Genomic DNA, 16,337 nt, shown 5'->3' on the forward strand with positions numbered 1-16,337 from the left:
AAATAAACAAAAGGAACATAGGCAGCTGTCCGCTCAGCTTTCATAAGCATAGAAATACGATGCTCAATATCAGCAAATACTGATTACCGAAAAACTGATATCGTGTAAAAGAAAATAAAACACCATTAGCAATTTCTCTAGTACAAAATTCCCGGATTTTCTTATTGAACAAAGATAAAACTTTCAGTCGGAAAATGATCTTACTGTGGAAGACAACCTAACGAGAAACGAACAAATTGCCTTCTCGGCTTGAATGACCACATTCACACATACACACACACATACACAAACACACACACACACACCAGGAAGGGAACAAGGAATTAACGGGTGTAAATGGTTTTCGGAATGTGAGCATCGACGCGTAAATCATATGCATTTGAGACTGGAGTAAAACAGGAATGAGAGAGAGAGAGAGAGAGAGAGAGAGAGAGAGAGAGAGAGAGAGAGAGAGAGAGAGAGAGAGAGAGAGAATATTATGATCAGATCAATAACATATTCCTAATTGGATTTGAAGCGGTCAGTCTGTCTTATGGCATCTCAAAGGAAAAGCAAGAGAATTGCTGAATTAGCTTGTAACAGCGAATAATTTGAATGAATGAATGTATTAATAAATGAATACCTATGAGGTTGATCTGGTGAATAACGTTCTCTGCATGCAATAACATTCCAGAGTGATTTTAATATGAAATCCAATATAGTCAGGTTACAACTGTTTCTGCAAATTGCCACTTCAAAACCGTGTAAGTTCAAATGATGCGTGTTTCTTTGAATTAAATTCAGTTATAACAAAGCTAATTACGAGCACTTACACATACACACACATATATATATGTGTGTGTGTTTCAACTACTTTATACTATTCATGGTTCAGTAAACACGATAGGATAAAATAAATCCTCGTGATAACAAGATCAAAACATCAAAAAACAGGGAAATATTAAAAAGTTCTTGATGTAAGAGATGGACGGAATAAAGAACATAAACGTAAACCTTGACAAAGTGTGAGGTAAAACTGAGAAAAAAAATAATAAGAGAGAACAATAAAGCCACACGAACACCCAAACTGCATTACAGAAAGTCTGGTCAAACCAAAGTTCTGGCTGAAACGGAAGCAGGTGAAGAGTCCAGCCAAAAGTGAAGGACGCTGTAGGGCTCAGGATCCAAAGAGGAGGCTCAAAGGACTTTTGGTAGGATCTTCAATAAGGAATTCTATAAGCTTTAACAATGTGAACCTTACGCAACACACACTACTTCTAAGACAAATCCGTTATATTTTTTACTGTTAAATAATATCTATAAAAAAAAAAAGGAATACACATTAACATATACCGTTTGTAAAAAATATATACAAAGTAAATATTTTTTCAGATTAGCAAACGGCTAATTTAAGCAACGAAACTAGAACCAAAACAGCAGCTGTCTTTATGATCAAAGCAGCAAAAGATGCAGTTAACAAGACCACAACCCGAAAACATCTCACAAGCTAGTTAACATCATTCATGATGCCCATAACAAAATTTGCTGAATATTAAGCAAGATAGACTTCGCGAAAAATTTCTCTTATTTACAAAAATATCCTAAGCAGAGAGAGAGAGAGAATGAGGAGAGGAGAAGAGACGAGAGAGGATTGACGAGAGAGAGAGAGAGAGAGAGAGAGAGAGAGAGAGATTCAATGAATTTAGCTGCACGGGTGAAACCTTGCCCTGGGTGCCACACGATGCCCCCCCCGACTAACTTCTTCAGATGGGGCACTATGCAAACGATGAAACTGGAGCGTCATGGCATACGATGCCTGACATTTCCTCCGAATTTCTTCTTCCTCCTCCTTCCCGCGTTCGATTATTATCCCTGCTTCCGTTTCTGCCTTTGGGTGGCCTTTCCGAGTGGATTCCTTGGAGCGGCATAAAAGGCAAGGGAAACTTGCAAAACTTTGGACGACCTTGAGTTTGTGCACTGATGTACACGCCAATTACACACCGTATATGTATGTATGTATGTTTGTGTGAGTATATACATATATATGTAGATATAATACACATAATATGTAATGTGTTTACATCACTACAAAAAAACTCAAGGTCGTCCCAAGTTTCGCAAATTTAATGTATATTTAAAATATATACATATGTACATTACATATATACAATATATGTGTGTGTGTATGTGTATGTTTTGTGTATTGTGTTGAGTGTAACAATTTATGTATATTTATGAACATACCAATATGTATCTACATGTGTTTGAGTATGCATAAGTACGTGATGTTAATGAACTCATATAAAGGAACCTAAATGGTGAGCAAATATAAGTGAACAATCACAAATAAATGATGGCACAAAATAGCAACACGAACGGGTTTGTGTACACATTTAGGACAAAACTGTTCGGACAAACTTTCCTCGACGAGGGACACTTCTCACAATCTCCACTTCAGAGACAGTTAACTGAAAACAGAGAGATGCGATGCTTCATAAACCATCAATCCAGCTAACGTTAATAAAAAAAAATCTCATCAAATACGGACACAAAACGAAATTACAACAAACACAACACGGCTTCCGACATCATCTCTAGTCCGCATCTCTCTTCTGCTACTCCCTCAAGGGAGTTCGCCAGGAGAAAGATATAAGCTGTCCCACCGAAATCGTGCCGGGAGAAGCAGTGTGGCCCGAGCGATAAACCCGGCCGCTCACTAACCGCGCATCTGGCATACTGACGCTCGCCTTCTCATCCTGGCCGCCAGTCCCGGCATACGGCGGTCCGGAGGGAGGAGCTGCGTGCGTATGTCCGTCATGTGTGCATATATACGTTTGGTTGAGCACGAAATGCGTGTGAGAAGCCTCAGATCTTGGTTACCTGGCTGGAGGTGTGGCTCTGGGGTTAAAGGTTGTCAAGGAGATATTGCAAGAACGAAAACAAACTGTCGATTATTGACTATCCACAAATTTAAAGATAGAATAACAAGCCATCAACATATAAAACAAAATAACAAGTAATCTCTTATCCTGATGACAAAAGGACTTGATGATATTGGGAAATTCATAAACTATGGACGATTTCAGAAAATTCATAAACTATGGACGATTTCAAAAAACGAGAGTCAGGTCGTTACCCAATCGTATAAAAAGTTAATTAAAAAAAAGTTGCATGAATTGCAATTTAATTAGCAAGACACCCCCACCTCTCTCTCTCTCTCTCTCTCTCTCTCTCTCTCTCTCTCTCTCTCTCTCTCTCTCAAAATAAATAAAAAAAAAATTCGATGTTTCGTTAGAAAACGTTGCCAATAAAAGTGGAATCAAACCTTTCCATTGCAAACGGAATCAGACCATATAATATATTATATAGTATATATATATATTATATATATATATATATATATAGATATATATATGATAAACAAAGCTTTACACCATTAAAAGCAATACAATGCATTATAACAATAATAATTTAAATAATGCCAATAAGAATTAGCAAAAAATATTCTTAAAAAAATATCCCCCAACTTGGAAAATATTGATATATTTTACCGTAACACATCCTAAGGATTCAAATAAAACCCCCTGATACAGATGCACAGATTTGCTCAATTATACTAACTGTGTGTGTGTGTGTGAGAGAGAGAGAGAGAGAGAGAGAGAGAGAGAGAGAGAGAGAGAGGAGAGAGAGAGAGAAGAAGAAAAAGAGATGGGGTGTTTGGGAACCTTCCACCACCATCATCCTATTCTACCCCAACTTAAAAGACCTGTCTTTGAAATTCTGCGAGGTATTCAAAATCAAGTTTAACCCCTACATACTGAACAATGTTTTCACATACCCCACGCATTAGACGTCTGAGCATCATGTGGTGTTCATGTGAAGGCAGGTAGCTTGGACATCTTGATACCTTTGTGCCTGGGATTTTTCAATAATGTATGGGTTGTGTACGGTACATCCATATTCCACGATACCAGTGAGAAACAAAGTCGGCTCGGCTACGGCATACCAGAGTTCATTGCTAGTGTGTAGTGTTAGTATAAATACGGCAACCTTTGTCATGAATTAGTTTCTCTTACTTGTAAAGAAATAAATTTTTCTGTATGAATCTTAGTGCAATTAAGATTATTTTGGTCATTATGGCTTCCAAGCCAAATGGTCTAGATCAGCTTGAAAGAACGGGCATCTTTTCATATCGAAGCAGTGATGATGAAAATAACAATGAACTGAAATTGATGCCAGAAATGTTGATGAACCAGGTAATACTAGTAGTGAGAAAGGTGACAATGACTCCAACAATGGCATACCACCCCATCCCACGTTGGGAAAAGCAACGAGTGGTCAGGCTGACAGGGCGAAGCATCCACCTTTCAACAGCTTCTCAACTACTCCTAGTACTGCTGCTTCCACTGCTATGGTCCGTTTCTCCGCTGTTGATACTATCAACCCAGACAGGTACATCGAGCTTATTTTCTGAGATGAAATCATAAATGAATTTGCTAAATGCTAAATGAGATAACAGAACGATGAATCTAGGTGACTGACCCAGTAACCAACAGATTTAGAAAGACGCTATCCACTATTGTAAGGGTTACAGAAGAGGAGATAGTGTCCTGCACGGCGTTGCGATTCTTAGTGGCTACACTTATGATCATCACCTGGCCACAAAGGAGTTTTAGAACCCCGTCACAGGAAATCTTTCTACAAAGCAGCGATGTCGGAGGTCTGTACCACTTTTTCGATGAAAACAAAAGACCACAGTAGGAAGGGCAGGCCAAAGACAAATTAACTATAATTTGTGTTTGGTACATGATAAGAACATATTGTGTATGGCACTACCAGCCCAATGAGAACAAGATCCATTGATATACAATTGCTGGGCTGCAGAAGAAACGCCACTTTAGGACGCACATCCTTAATAAGCCAGCTAAATATGGTCTCAAACTTGTTTTGGCAGGTGAAGTCGACAGTAAGTACCTGCTGACAGGTATTCTTAACCTGGGAAAACAGGGAACTCAGCAGCACATACGCCACATGATCACCAGACTTGACATGCCCCTGCCACCACGCTAACCACGACAGACGATTGGTTTACTTTTGTGCCACTACTTCAAGACCTTTTGCATTCCACTGATATGAACTGTACAGGAAACACAAAACATATATCCTTGATGCCATCGAAGACAAGACAAAGCAGCAGAATCATCTTCCTCTAAACCAAGGACATGGCATTCTTGTCAAAGCAATTACCTCCATCATGTCGCCTTGGCCCCCCCTCCCCTCATATTTCACATCTTTTGTATTTGCAGGTACTCTTGTCCTTCCTGGATATCAAGAAACTCATTTATTTTTCATTCGTGTTTTTGATACTTTAATGGTGAAGAGGCTATTGTTTAAGGTCTCTGCATCTTGCAACAGTAATATAATAATTGCTGTTGCCCTGAATTAAAAGGGCCTCTCAGACACTCTAGGAACCTATTTGCAACCAAGGGATCCAAAAACCCGGTTGGTGACAACTCTCCATGAGGTATCCTACATCTAAATTCTACGGACCGTTACTAACTTCTTAAATTTATAGCACAGTGTAATCTAAGATTCGGGAAGGTTTTTGTGATGAAAATCATCAACAAGTTCTTCAAATAGATGAGATTACAAATATATTCGTGATAAAATTAAGTTAAGAAATAAACAAATGAACAGTACACTAAGAAAAGCAGCCAAAAACAAACTAAAACAAAGCAAATAAAAAACTTTCCCATCTTTGAGCCATGTCAAAGGTCAAAGCAATCGTCAAGATGTACCTGAAATTTAGAGTAACAATGTAACTTGAGAATATATATGGAATTAAACCCTACCAGAAATTAATTTGATAATGTATGCGCAACATGAATTGTTTAGGACCATTATGCTAATCGTAAATGAAACTGTTCGCAAATAACAAATAACTATATGTAAAGCTGAATTTATGCAATAAGAGAAATAGCACTACAGATACTCCAATTAATTAAGGTATCCATTTATAACATGAATTCTTTACGCTTGAATTAAGTAAATTAAATGTTAACACGCCATAAATTCCAACGCCTTCGTGTGTGATTTCTCTCTCTCTCTCTCTCTCTCTCTCTCTCTCTCTCTCTCTCTCTCTCTCTCTCTCTGTATATATATATATATATATATATTATGAGGGGTGTGTGTGTGTGTGTTGTACGTATATTATATATATATATATATATATATATATATATATATATATATATATGTGTGTGTGTGTGTGTGTGTGTGTGTGTGTGTGTGTGTAAATATCCATCAGTCCATAAACCAAAATTAAATATTTAAAATCTGTTTGCTTTGCTCCTTACACTGACACGTGATGTCTTAATTCTAAGACCTACACATATTTATCAGGAACCTTTTCAAGCGCCACTAATTACATGGTCGTCAGTTTTGCATAATTCTGCTCTCCCAACTCACCCGAAAGACTATTTGCAGACAATTTCTAGGCACCTTGCAATAATCACTGTTCATAAATCAAAACAAAAGCTTTGCATAATCTGCGTTTATAACTTTAACCATTAACTCTGATTAAATTGGCTTCGTAAATTAATCAGGCTTTACAGTGATCTCCTTGATATACCTACTTGGCCAAGAATGTTTTCCTACCTTTTGCGAGGGGATTTTAGAAGCAATCTCGGTTAATCATGGAAACTGCTCAGTTAGCCACAATTCAGGTTAACAGCTGGATTCTTAGACAGAAGAACTCCTGTAACTTCCCACTGAACTCAAAAGGTTATCGCAAATAATATATCCACGCAATTGCTTCATATATTCAACCAAAAATTTCTTGTCATTTTCACCTTTATACACTGAGAAATTTCTCACCTTAAGCATTCTTAAGCTTGATTAACCTATACCAATTATGCCCAATTTTTTTTTCACAAATTTCTTTAATAATGAAGACAGATTCTCACCTCAAAGGCTTTAAAAGATTAATTTAGCAATCCCAAGCTGACTTTTAGAAATTCAGCCCTCTGTGAGTAATTTTCATAAATCTAAATAATAGTTCGAATAAAGCCCTTAACGGAATGAATGTTACACATCTCATAAAACAGGGGAATAAATTTGAATAGGCCTTTTGCATAAATTGCCTTCATAAATTCCGCTGTAGTATTCACGTTCTCCTCTTCAACAAATGTGGACAGATGATTTACGAAAGTCATATATTTAAACCCGGAGCTTCACGCAGTGAAAATTCCTCTTGAAGTGCTAATTGCATTAATCCTATTACCGATTCCTAATGGCAGTAGGAACATGAGAAGTCCGGCGAAATTCCCACTTTGCGACAGCTGAGGTGTCTAACTATTATGGTCATATCCGCAAGTTAAAGCAGACGCACTGCGCTGCTAAGTGTCTCACACCCGATTTGTTACAACAAAGTAATATTAAATAACAAAATGAAAAACCGTATTTCCTAGGACTCTGAATGCTCACTAAGCGAGTTTGACAGGGCAAAGTGCGTATAAAAATAATAAATGTTAAGACAAAATTAATGGTCTGAAAAAAAAGACAAACAAATACAAAGGATACATTTAACAGAAGCTTTCAAACATATCCAAACACAAATCCATCGATATACTATGTGAGAATATGAACCTGCTGACAAAAAATACAGCCAAAGCTGACAAACTAAAACTATAATAGAGAATGAGAAACGAGAAATATGAGACTATAAATAACCCTAAGCTGTGAGAGAACAACGCTAAAACGCTCCGCTTCGTTCAACAAATCACCAACAAATATCAGCAAAACCGATAGAAAAACTCAGAACACGGCCTGCATGTCGTTAACCACCGGAGCCGTCGAATTTCAATAACCTCATTGGCATGAATTTCATGCAAATGCCATGCAAATGAAACGTTATTAGTGAACTCTGCCGGGACAGACTAGACTCAGCCTCTGGCTCAACTTTGTTTACATAAATGGGCCCATTTTTGTGCATGTTAAGTACATACTCGTCTAATTAAAAACATACATATTACACAATCATTTGTATGCATAAGTCCATAACCATTATTAACTGCGTACATTAATCTAGAGAAATTTAAAATCCCTTATGTACGGTTGTTAGGGTAAAGCAATAATCGTACTGAAACTTAAACTTTGTAAAAATAGATTAAAACCAAATGTAAGGCAACGGCAAACTGTTTCAAAAAAAGAAAACAACTTAAAATCAACTCATGACTTCAAATCAAGAATCACTAAATTGTTTAGTCGTAATCCTGTAAACATTGCTGGATGTGATGTGCCACATTAATCCTATTAAAGGCTTTATTTGAACAAAGTTAACGTTAAAACTAAATCCTTTCTTCTTTTTTTCTTTTTTATGATAAAAAACCTGTTTTCATTACATCGTACAAGTATATGAATACAACAATATTGAAGCCTAACCCAGGAACAACGTGACCAATCAAAACAAGACACGAGGAAATGAATAGCAAATTGGTAGCATGGGAGCTATTTGGTCGCCCCAGTAAGATTGAATGGTTGTTATTGTCTTTCTTCCCAGGTCAACTACCACAAAGTTGAGGCCCTTGGGGAAAACAGAGCAAGATAAATCAGAGTAGATAAAGGTTTGGAATCCTATCAAGCCTAGCTCCTTTTTCTTGATCGAATGAAGGACCCTTTGACTAGTTAGTTACTTGTTACAAGGATAGGGAGCCTGCCATGTTGTAGACTTTCCTAAGGGGTGACCTTGAAGGTTGCTACAATACAAGGTGACCTTTAGCCCATGCTTACAAGCGGATACGATTTATCCTCTAGTCCAAGAGCAAAGACTTCAGGCCAATAAGTCGCTCTCCTAAACAAATTTATGAGTAACTAAAAAAATTTAATTCGGTCGGTAAAAAATCACCGAAATATGAGATCAAACCCCTAAAAGGTAAATGTACTTCAAGGTTTCATCGTAGTACCGAATAACCAAAAGGTTCCAAGGCCAGCAAACTTTCGTAAAACAAATCAATTCAAGGTTTCATCGTATCTAGGTGAAGCGGGTTATCATCATTTTGAATGCCCAGTGCCGATCTTGCATGAGCCAATATATTTAGAGGAACGACTCCTTTTTCAAAAATTGTTATTGAATGTGTAACGCAAGATAAAAGTAACTGTAACGGTCAGCCACGGGCGTGCTCACCTCACCATTTTCACCTGCTTCTCAAAATACTCACCCGCCTTTTCTAATAATATTATATCTGTTGTCTGATTTACTTGTTATAAATACGAACGAACGGAGTTCTTTCAGGCCGAGAATTTCGTCATCATGTAGTCCAGTCTTTTCGTCTCACTTTTGGTTCTTTGGTAGCAACAGGAATACACGGATTAGCATTATATAATCAACAAAATATCTATATTACGGGGTTCAACTCTCTCTCTCTCTCTCTCTCTCTCTCTCTCTCTCTCTCTCTCTCTCTCTCTCTCTCTCTCTCTCTCTTACACACACACATATAAAGCACAATTAATTCTCGTAATTCCTGCAAGCCCCTTTGTTTAATTTATCAAACCTGTACGTCTCTGTTTCAGAATCATTTCCTCCCCTTGGAACTCATTCCATAGATCTCTCCTACCGCCTCCAACCTCCTCTTCCTATACCAACACCGCATCATCCGTCTTCCCCTTCACCGAATATCATTCACACAAGGGATACAGCAGTACACACATCTCATGAGATTTAAAGCAGAGACACCCTGTACACTGAACCGAGCTGCTGCTGCTGCTGCTGTTGCCGCTGCCGGGCTTGCAGGTAACGCATCGAGTCTTTACATGCTTGGTGTGTGATCTCAATAGCGCTGCTTTCACACACACACACACACACACACACAGAAAGAGAGAGAGGAATGTGATGATGGTTGGTTTCACCCCGGTGAAGTGAAGATAGCCTCGCCGAAATCTTCCCGTTCTTTTTGATTGAAATGTAAGACAGTAAACATTTAGAAGAGTTACTGATCACTTACGCTTCTTTTCTCTCTCTCTCTCTCTCTCTCTCTCTCTCTCTCTCTCTCTCTCTCTCTCTCTCTATTTATTCTCTTTCTCCTAAACACGAACCTAGCCAAGACCCGCAGCAGTCGGCTAGAAAGCAAGTACATTATTCTCTGTATATGCCGATATGAGGAATCTCTTGTTTGAACGAAAATTTCTAGGTGCATTTAGTTTTCAAACTAAACAAAAATTTATTGAAGTGATCGTTGACGTAAATCTACGCTGAAATTTCTTCTAATTTCAAATACAGATTCTGGTGGAGATTCTCCCACTAATCTCTCCAGGCTCGTATGTGTGAAACGGAACAAGAAAATGATATGCAAGGGACAGGAAGGTTTAAACCACTTTGTGAAAATACATAGATCACGTAGAAATTCAAAACATTTCCCAAACTGCAAATACGACCCGAAACTATTTTCAAGGTAAACTTTGGAGGGTAAGAGAAACTGTTTGCGAATCAAAAGGAATAAAATCTTTTGCAGAAAAGGGGGTTATTTTTATAGACAATTGAATCTGAAACACAATGGTATGAACGCCCTCAAATTCAGAGGAGTGAGACGAATAATGATGAGAGGAGATTAGAGAGGGAAAAAGGAGGAAAGGTGAATGAAGAACTGAAGTAGAAAAGCAGGAGTGATGCCAACATAAACCTGCATGACATAACGGACGGTTGTTTAACAGCAAATAAGTTATCTCTTGCCACATGGAGGGTTCTTAATTTAACATGTAAAGCTCCCACCATCTAACCTTAAAAGTGAGTCATGTCACATTATTCTGCTTAACCTGTACATTTGAATCCATATATATCTATTTATTAATTTGTCAATTTATTGTTCCTTATTACTAAGGGAGATCTCTTTCTGTACTTCACTTTACCTTCTTTTCTTCCTAATGATCACCATACTCTTTGGAATTTTGAATTTTAAGTCATTGACTCTTGTGCGCTTGTTCCATACGAATAGGGTTCATCTTCTGAATAATAATAATAATAATAATAATAAATAATAAAATAATAATAATACTATAATAATAATAATAATAATAATAATTTAATAATAATAATTTAAAGACTTTAGTTTAGTATTCAAAAAAGGCTAACGCCAGTTCAAAACGAAATAACAACAGACCTGGAAAACAAAATTCTTTGAACTGGCAGCCCACAATATCGAGAAATATCCAGAAAACAAGTGCAATCCCCCTGATTTTCTGAAATTATTTGGATATACATACGGTAAATAAAAATACTACATATATCTAAGCGTATAAAAGATGGAACACCACAAGAAATCACCAAGACCATATATTTTACGAGGAAATCTTGTAAGATTCGTGAAATCTGGTTATGGGCAACAACAAAAACAACAAAAATAATAATCCAAGTAGCTATATTTTCTCCATTTTTTTCTATAAGGACTGCATATATCTCATGAGACGAGGAAAGATCTCCTCGAGCGAGCGTGGGCGCACACCAAGAAATTTGATGGCAAAATAGACTTACGTGTAAATGTGCTCAGTTTGTATATCCATATATATATATATATATATATATATATATATATATATATATATATATATATATATGCATACACACACACACACACACACACACACACACATATATATATATATATATATATATATATATATATATATACACACGAGAGAGAGAGAAGAGAGAGAGAGAGAGAAACTTTACATAAAATTTGCGAAACAGGAGATAAACGAGCCTAATGGCATTTGGCAATTAGTCCCGGATGAGGACAATAAACAGAAAAGAGATGAGGCACAATAAACATTCAATTGCATTTCATACAGAAAGCGACCATTGCTCAATATTAATAGCGACATTAACGCAAATTAAAAGCTTTCATATACATGATGTAACACTGAAGTAAATAAAAAAAGGCCATCCTTAACAAAGGCACCTGTTTCAACATATTAACTAACATCATAATTAAAATAAACGTCACAGGACAATTTCCGATGTTTTGCGTTGACGTTAGACTTTACAAAATTACTATCAAGGAATAAATTATTGTACTGTGCAATATTTTTATTGACGATTCCGAGTTATTTGCGAGAGAGAGAGAGAGAGAGAGAGAGAGAGAGAGAGAGAAATAAATGGGGCACCTAAGACCTAGCAACTTGCAGACAATAGGATTTGACGAGGCAATAACAACCGATCCTAATCAAAAGGCTATTCCAAAGGACCACTGCCTGACATCCTCCATTAAGATTTCAGAATGCTTGTTATCGGGAACAAAAAGAACCGATCTAGCAAATCTATAGCTTCCCAAGAGGGACGGAACGAAAAACAGAAATCTCCTAAGAGTGACGTAGACAGGTCCTGAAAATGATTGTTCTTCTGGTATTCGTCTTTGTATATGTTATATATACGGGATATTTTTACAGGCCATAAGTATCATAACGAGTGTCTAAGAATAGTGTGTTTGCATATAAATACATACATACATACATATATATATATATAATATAAACATACATTATACTAACACTATTATATATACACACACTTTATATATATATATACATATATATGATTATAATCACTTTAGCACGTGATTCATTTATCACACATATCCACCTGTGGATATGTGATACATATATAAATGTATATATATATATATATATATATATATATATATATATATATAGTATGCATGATTTCTAATTATCAGTCAACCATTAAGAAATTTCTTGCACTTGAACTAACAGATTCGGTAACATAAAAAATCATACCTGAAACGTTCATTAAAGCTTCGACATCAATGAAACTATAAAGCTGTCAACATTACCACAATAGAGGCTGAGAATGACTCGCCGGTCGCAGAATTTGCCCATTTCTCAAAATCAGTTCATTCAGTCATTCTTGACACTTTAAACTTTACTTTCCGTACCATAAAAGTAAAACAATTGCACAAGTCATCGAAAGACAATCGAATCATGGATGGAAGAGGAAAAAAGAAACAATACCCGGGATTCCTTTCATACTCTTTCCCTGCGAAAAGGAAAGACCACGAAAAAGGGAGGAGAACTGCTCCCTTTCCAGCTAACTTTCTTTCCCCATCAATTAAGGAAGAACACGAGACAATGGCACTGACCACCAACCAGCACAGAGCTGAGCATCATTGATCCGCGGCGAAGAGAGTAACGGAACCCAGGTAATTAAACATCCCGTGTTTTCCCAACGTCACTCACCCCACTCGGGCCAGATATTACCTTTTCGCCAACCTGGTAACACCTTTAATGTTCGTTTCATTATTTGGAAGACGAAAAAAGAGACATGTAAAACAATTAGCCCATTATAAGTAAACTGATTTCTAACGCATAACATTGATTTAAACTAAACTAAAGAAAAAATTGGAGGTTGAAAAAAGGAAACCGGACAATTCTAAAATGAGAAAAAAATAAAAACTATCTAAATATTGGGTGTACAGTATGCAGCAAAACTCGAGTGACCCGATTTCAGTGATTTTCGTTCAAAAAGTGACTAACTGGCAACTCTTACCTTCTTCACATTTCTAATGACACTGAATTGCAACGGCGAAACATTTTGGAACTTCGCTCATAAAAAGATACAGTTCATTTAGCATGGTTTTATAGTATAATGTTATATATTTTTTATCAAAATATAGCTAGGTCATTAGAAAAAACATTAACACCTTAGTTTTTAATCATGGTAAATATGAAAAGACGTAAATATTAAACGAATTTTACATGTTAGCCATCATAGTAATTTATTTAATGTAATGAACGTAACGGAGATGTAGTTGTGGGCGTGGCCTAACATTACGTCAACTGTGGTCATTTGCCAAACATGGTTGGAGCAACCCGACAGCGACCGGAAACGTCACCCCCAACAAGGAGAGCTATAGTTGAGCTGCATCTCGCCAGATTTTCAAAAAAAGACATAGCTAATCGTCTTAATATCAACAAGACAACTGTGTATAGATGGCTAAAACGATACAACGACGGAGAAGGATTGAAAAGCCACCCTAGATCTGGGAGACCCCGCTGCACAACGACAGAAGAAGACGAAGTGTAATTAACTTTATAAACCAACACCCGTTTTCGTCATCATTTTCAGTGAAACGAGAACAAATATACAAACATCAGTTGACACTGTAAGACGTCGGTTTCGAGAAGCTGGTCTTCTATGTAGGAAACCTGCGCTCAAGCCTCTACTTACACAGACGCATATGGACCATCGTCTCGGGTTTGCGCTCGAATATCTGTCCAAGAGCGAGCAGTTTTGGAAACTTATATTTTGTGACGAGAAGACTTTTTGCAACGACCAACAGGAAGACTGCACTGCTGGCGTAAAAAAACCAGGAAAACAGGTAATGAACATTTACTTATTTTGCCTTATATTTTACGTGGTAGCCTAGGTGTGATATACTTTTGTATATAGGCCCTAGTCTGTATATATGCTAAAGCTTTAATGAATAGTAATTCCTCTTACACTGGTTTTTAAACCTGCTGACAAATATCTTTAATGGAAGTACGATGTAATCAGGGAGAAATAATGCAAGAGAAGATATAAATTAATCTGACCTAGGGTGGGAGTTGGAATTGTCATTACTGAGGAAGCAGTTTAAATGTCTATAAAATCCCGCCTCCGCTTCGACCGCCTGCGCTTCGAAGTGTTGCTTGGCGGGAAACCAGTCGCAGAGGAAGTTCGTGCTAGCTTCCTTCGAGTCTCGTGAATGTTTGAATACACATTGCACTGACTTAAAAGTCGTTTAAGGTTACTATGCTATGACAACTTTCCTTATGCCTCTTTTCCGAATTCATAATATATACTATTAGGCCTACAACCAAAGATTTATTTTAATTATTTCACTGTAAAACTAAGTCTGGCAGAAAAATACAACTGACGTAGCTGTTTCTAATATTTAAATAAGTTTGTTAAATGCATATTAAAGAACTGTATATATATATATATATATATATATATATATATATATATATATACATAGTTTTATAGAATAACCTTATAGTGTTTTTCTTAACAAATGCACTTCAAGTCTTAAAAGTTAAAAGTTCGGTGTTATAGCAATATACTGAAAGTATGGCTTAATAAAAGCGCAGTTCTTTTTTCTAATCCATAAGATCTATTGATGAGAGGAAGAACTGCAGTTAAAACAGTTTCTTTTATATTTAAAAGTAAGCCCACTGTCATTGTTTTCTCTCCGAATATCTGTAAATTTATATTTTCTCTAAATCCTTCTCTCTATTTTTTCAGATTTGAGGATAAATATGTAGAACCAAATCGACGAAGTGGGCGGATAAACCGCTGGCCTTTGGGGTTGGATGGCGTCTTGCGGACCAGTGCTTTAGTGCCAATCCATGAGCGATTAAATGGCAGGCAGTATGTTGACATTCTTGACGAGGTGCTGATTCCATCTGTTAGGATGCTACTGATTCCGGAACCGTTGCCCACCCCATATTCTTGGCAATGGACAACTCCTCTGTTCATAATAGCATGCCAGTAAGAAAGTGGTTACAGCAGCATCCAGAAGTTTATTCGGATCGACTGTCCTGCAAAATCTCCGGATCTCAATCCATTGAAAATTTATGGGCCATTATGACAAAGGAATGGGATGGCTCCGTTGCTGAACAGTAAACAAGCCATCATAAGCTATTGCTTGTCAGTGTGGGAGTCAATGCGTGGGGAAAATATTTGCAGTAGACTGGTTGACAGTATTCCTAGACGGCTTAATTCGGTAATAGACAACTAGGCTCACATACTAAATATTAATTAACCCTCTCTCTCTCTCTCTCTCTCTCTCTCTCTCTCTCTCTCTCTCTCTCTCTCTCTCTCTGTATGTATGTATGTATGTGTAGCTATATATGTATGACGTGTTTTAAAAGACGAGGTTGTGTTTACTCTATTTGTTTTGCTGGAATTTGTATATTATTTTTCACAGGGACCTATGTATTTCAAAGAATTATACGTATTTTTTAAAAATAATTATATTGGTATATACCATTTACTTAACCTACCGTTTTTATTATCAATCATATTCATTGTTTGCTACTTGGTTTATTAATGCCTTTACTAAGTACCGTTATTATATCAATCATATTCATTATTTTGCTGCTTGGTTTATTAATGCCTTTACTAAGTTACATTTCTTGAGATCTACCTAAGATTTCATTAGACCCAACTGGTGAAGGGTGCATAGTGGCCCGCCAATGGCTTAGCTTGCCTTACCCGTAGGCCAAGTGCACTTCGCGCTTCTCGATTATATCATTCTCATTAAGCCTATAGGCCTATGAAGAAAATAATGACGGAAAGTATACCACAC

General features: G+C 36.9%; 1 protein-coding gene across 9 annotated transcripts in view; it reads right to left on the reverse strand.

Annotated features, from left to right (window-relative positions):
• The window catches only part of LOC135219441 (leucine-rich repeat serine/threonine-protein kinase 1-like), a 940,187-nt gene that overhangs the window by 619,082 nt on the left and 304,768 nt on the right, over window positions 1-16,337 (reverse strand). The window contains exon 1 of one of the 9 annotated variants that reach the window (XM_064256231.1): window positions 2,643-2,717. The exons of the other annotated variants lie outside the window; for them this stretch is intronic. The gene's annotated coding sequence lies outside the window, so the exon portion shown is untranslated. Of the gene's footprint in view, window positions 1-2,642; window positions 2,718-16,337 lie in introns of those variants that run through there. 9 annotated transcript variants of the gene reach the window in all.

The sequence above is a fragment of the Macrobrachium nipponense genome, chromosome 1 (assembly GCF_015104395.2).
Source record: "Macrobrachium nipponense isolate FS-2020 chromosome 1, ASM1510439v2, whole genome shotgun sequence".
NCBI classification, from domain to species: domain Eukaryota; kingdom Metazoa; phylum Arthropoda; class Malacostraca; order Decapoda; family Palaemonidae; genus Macrobrachium; species Macrobrachium nipponense.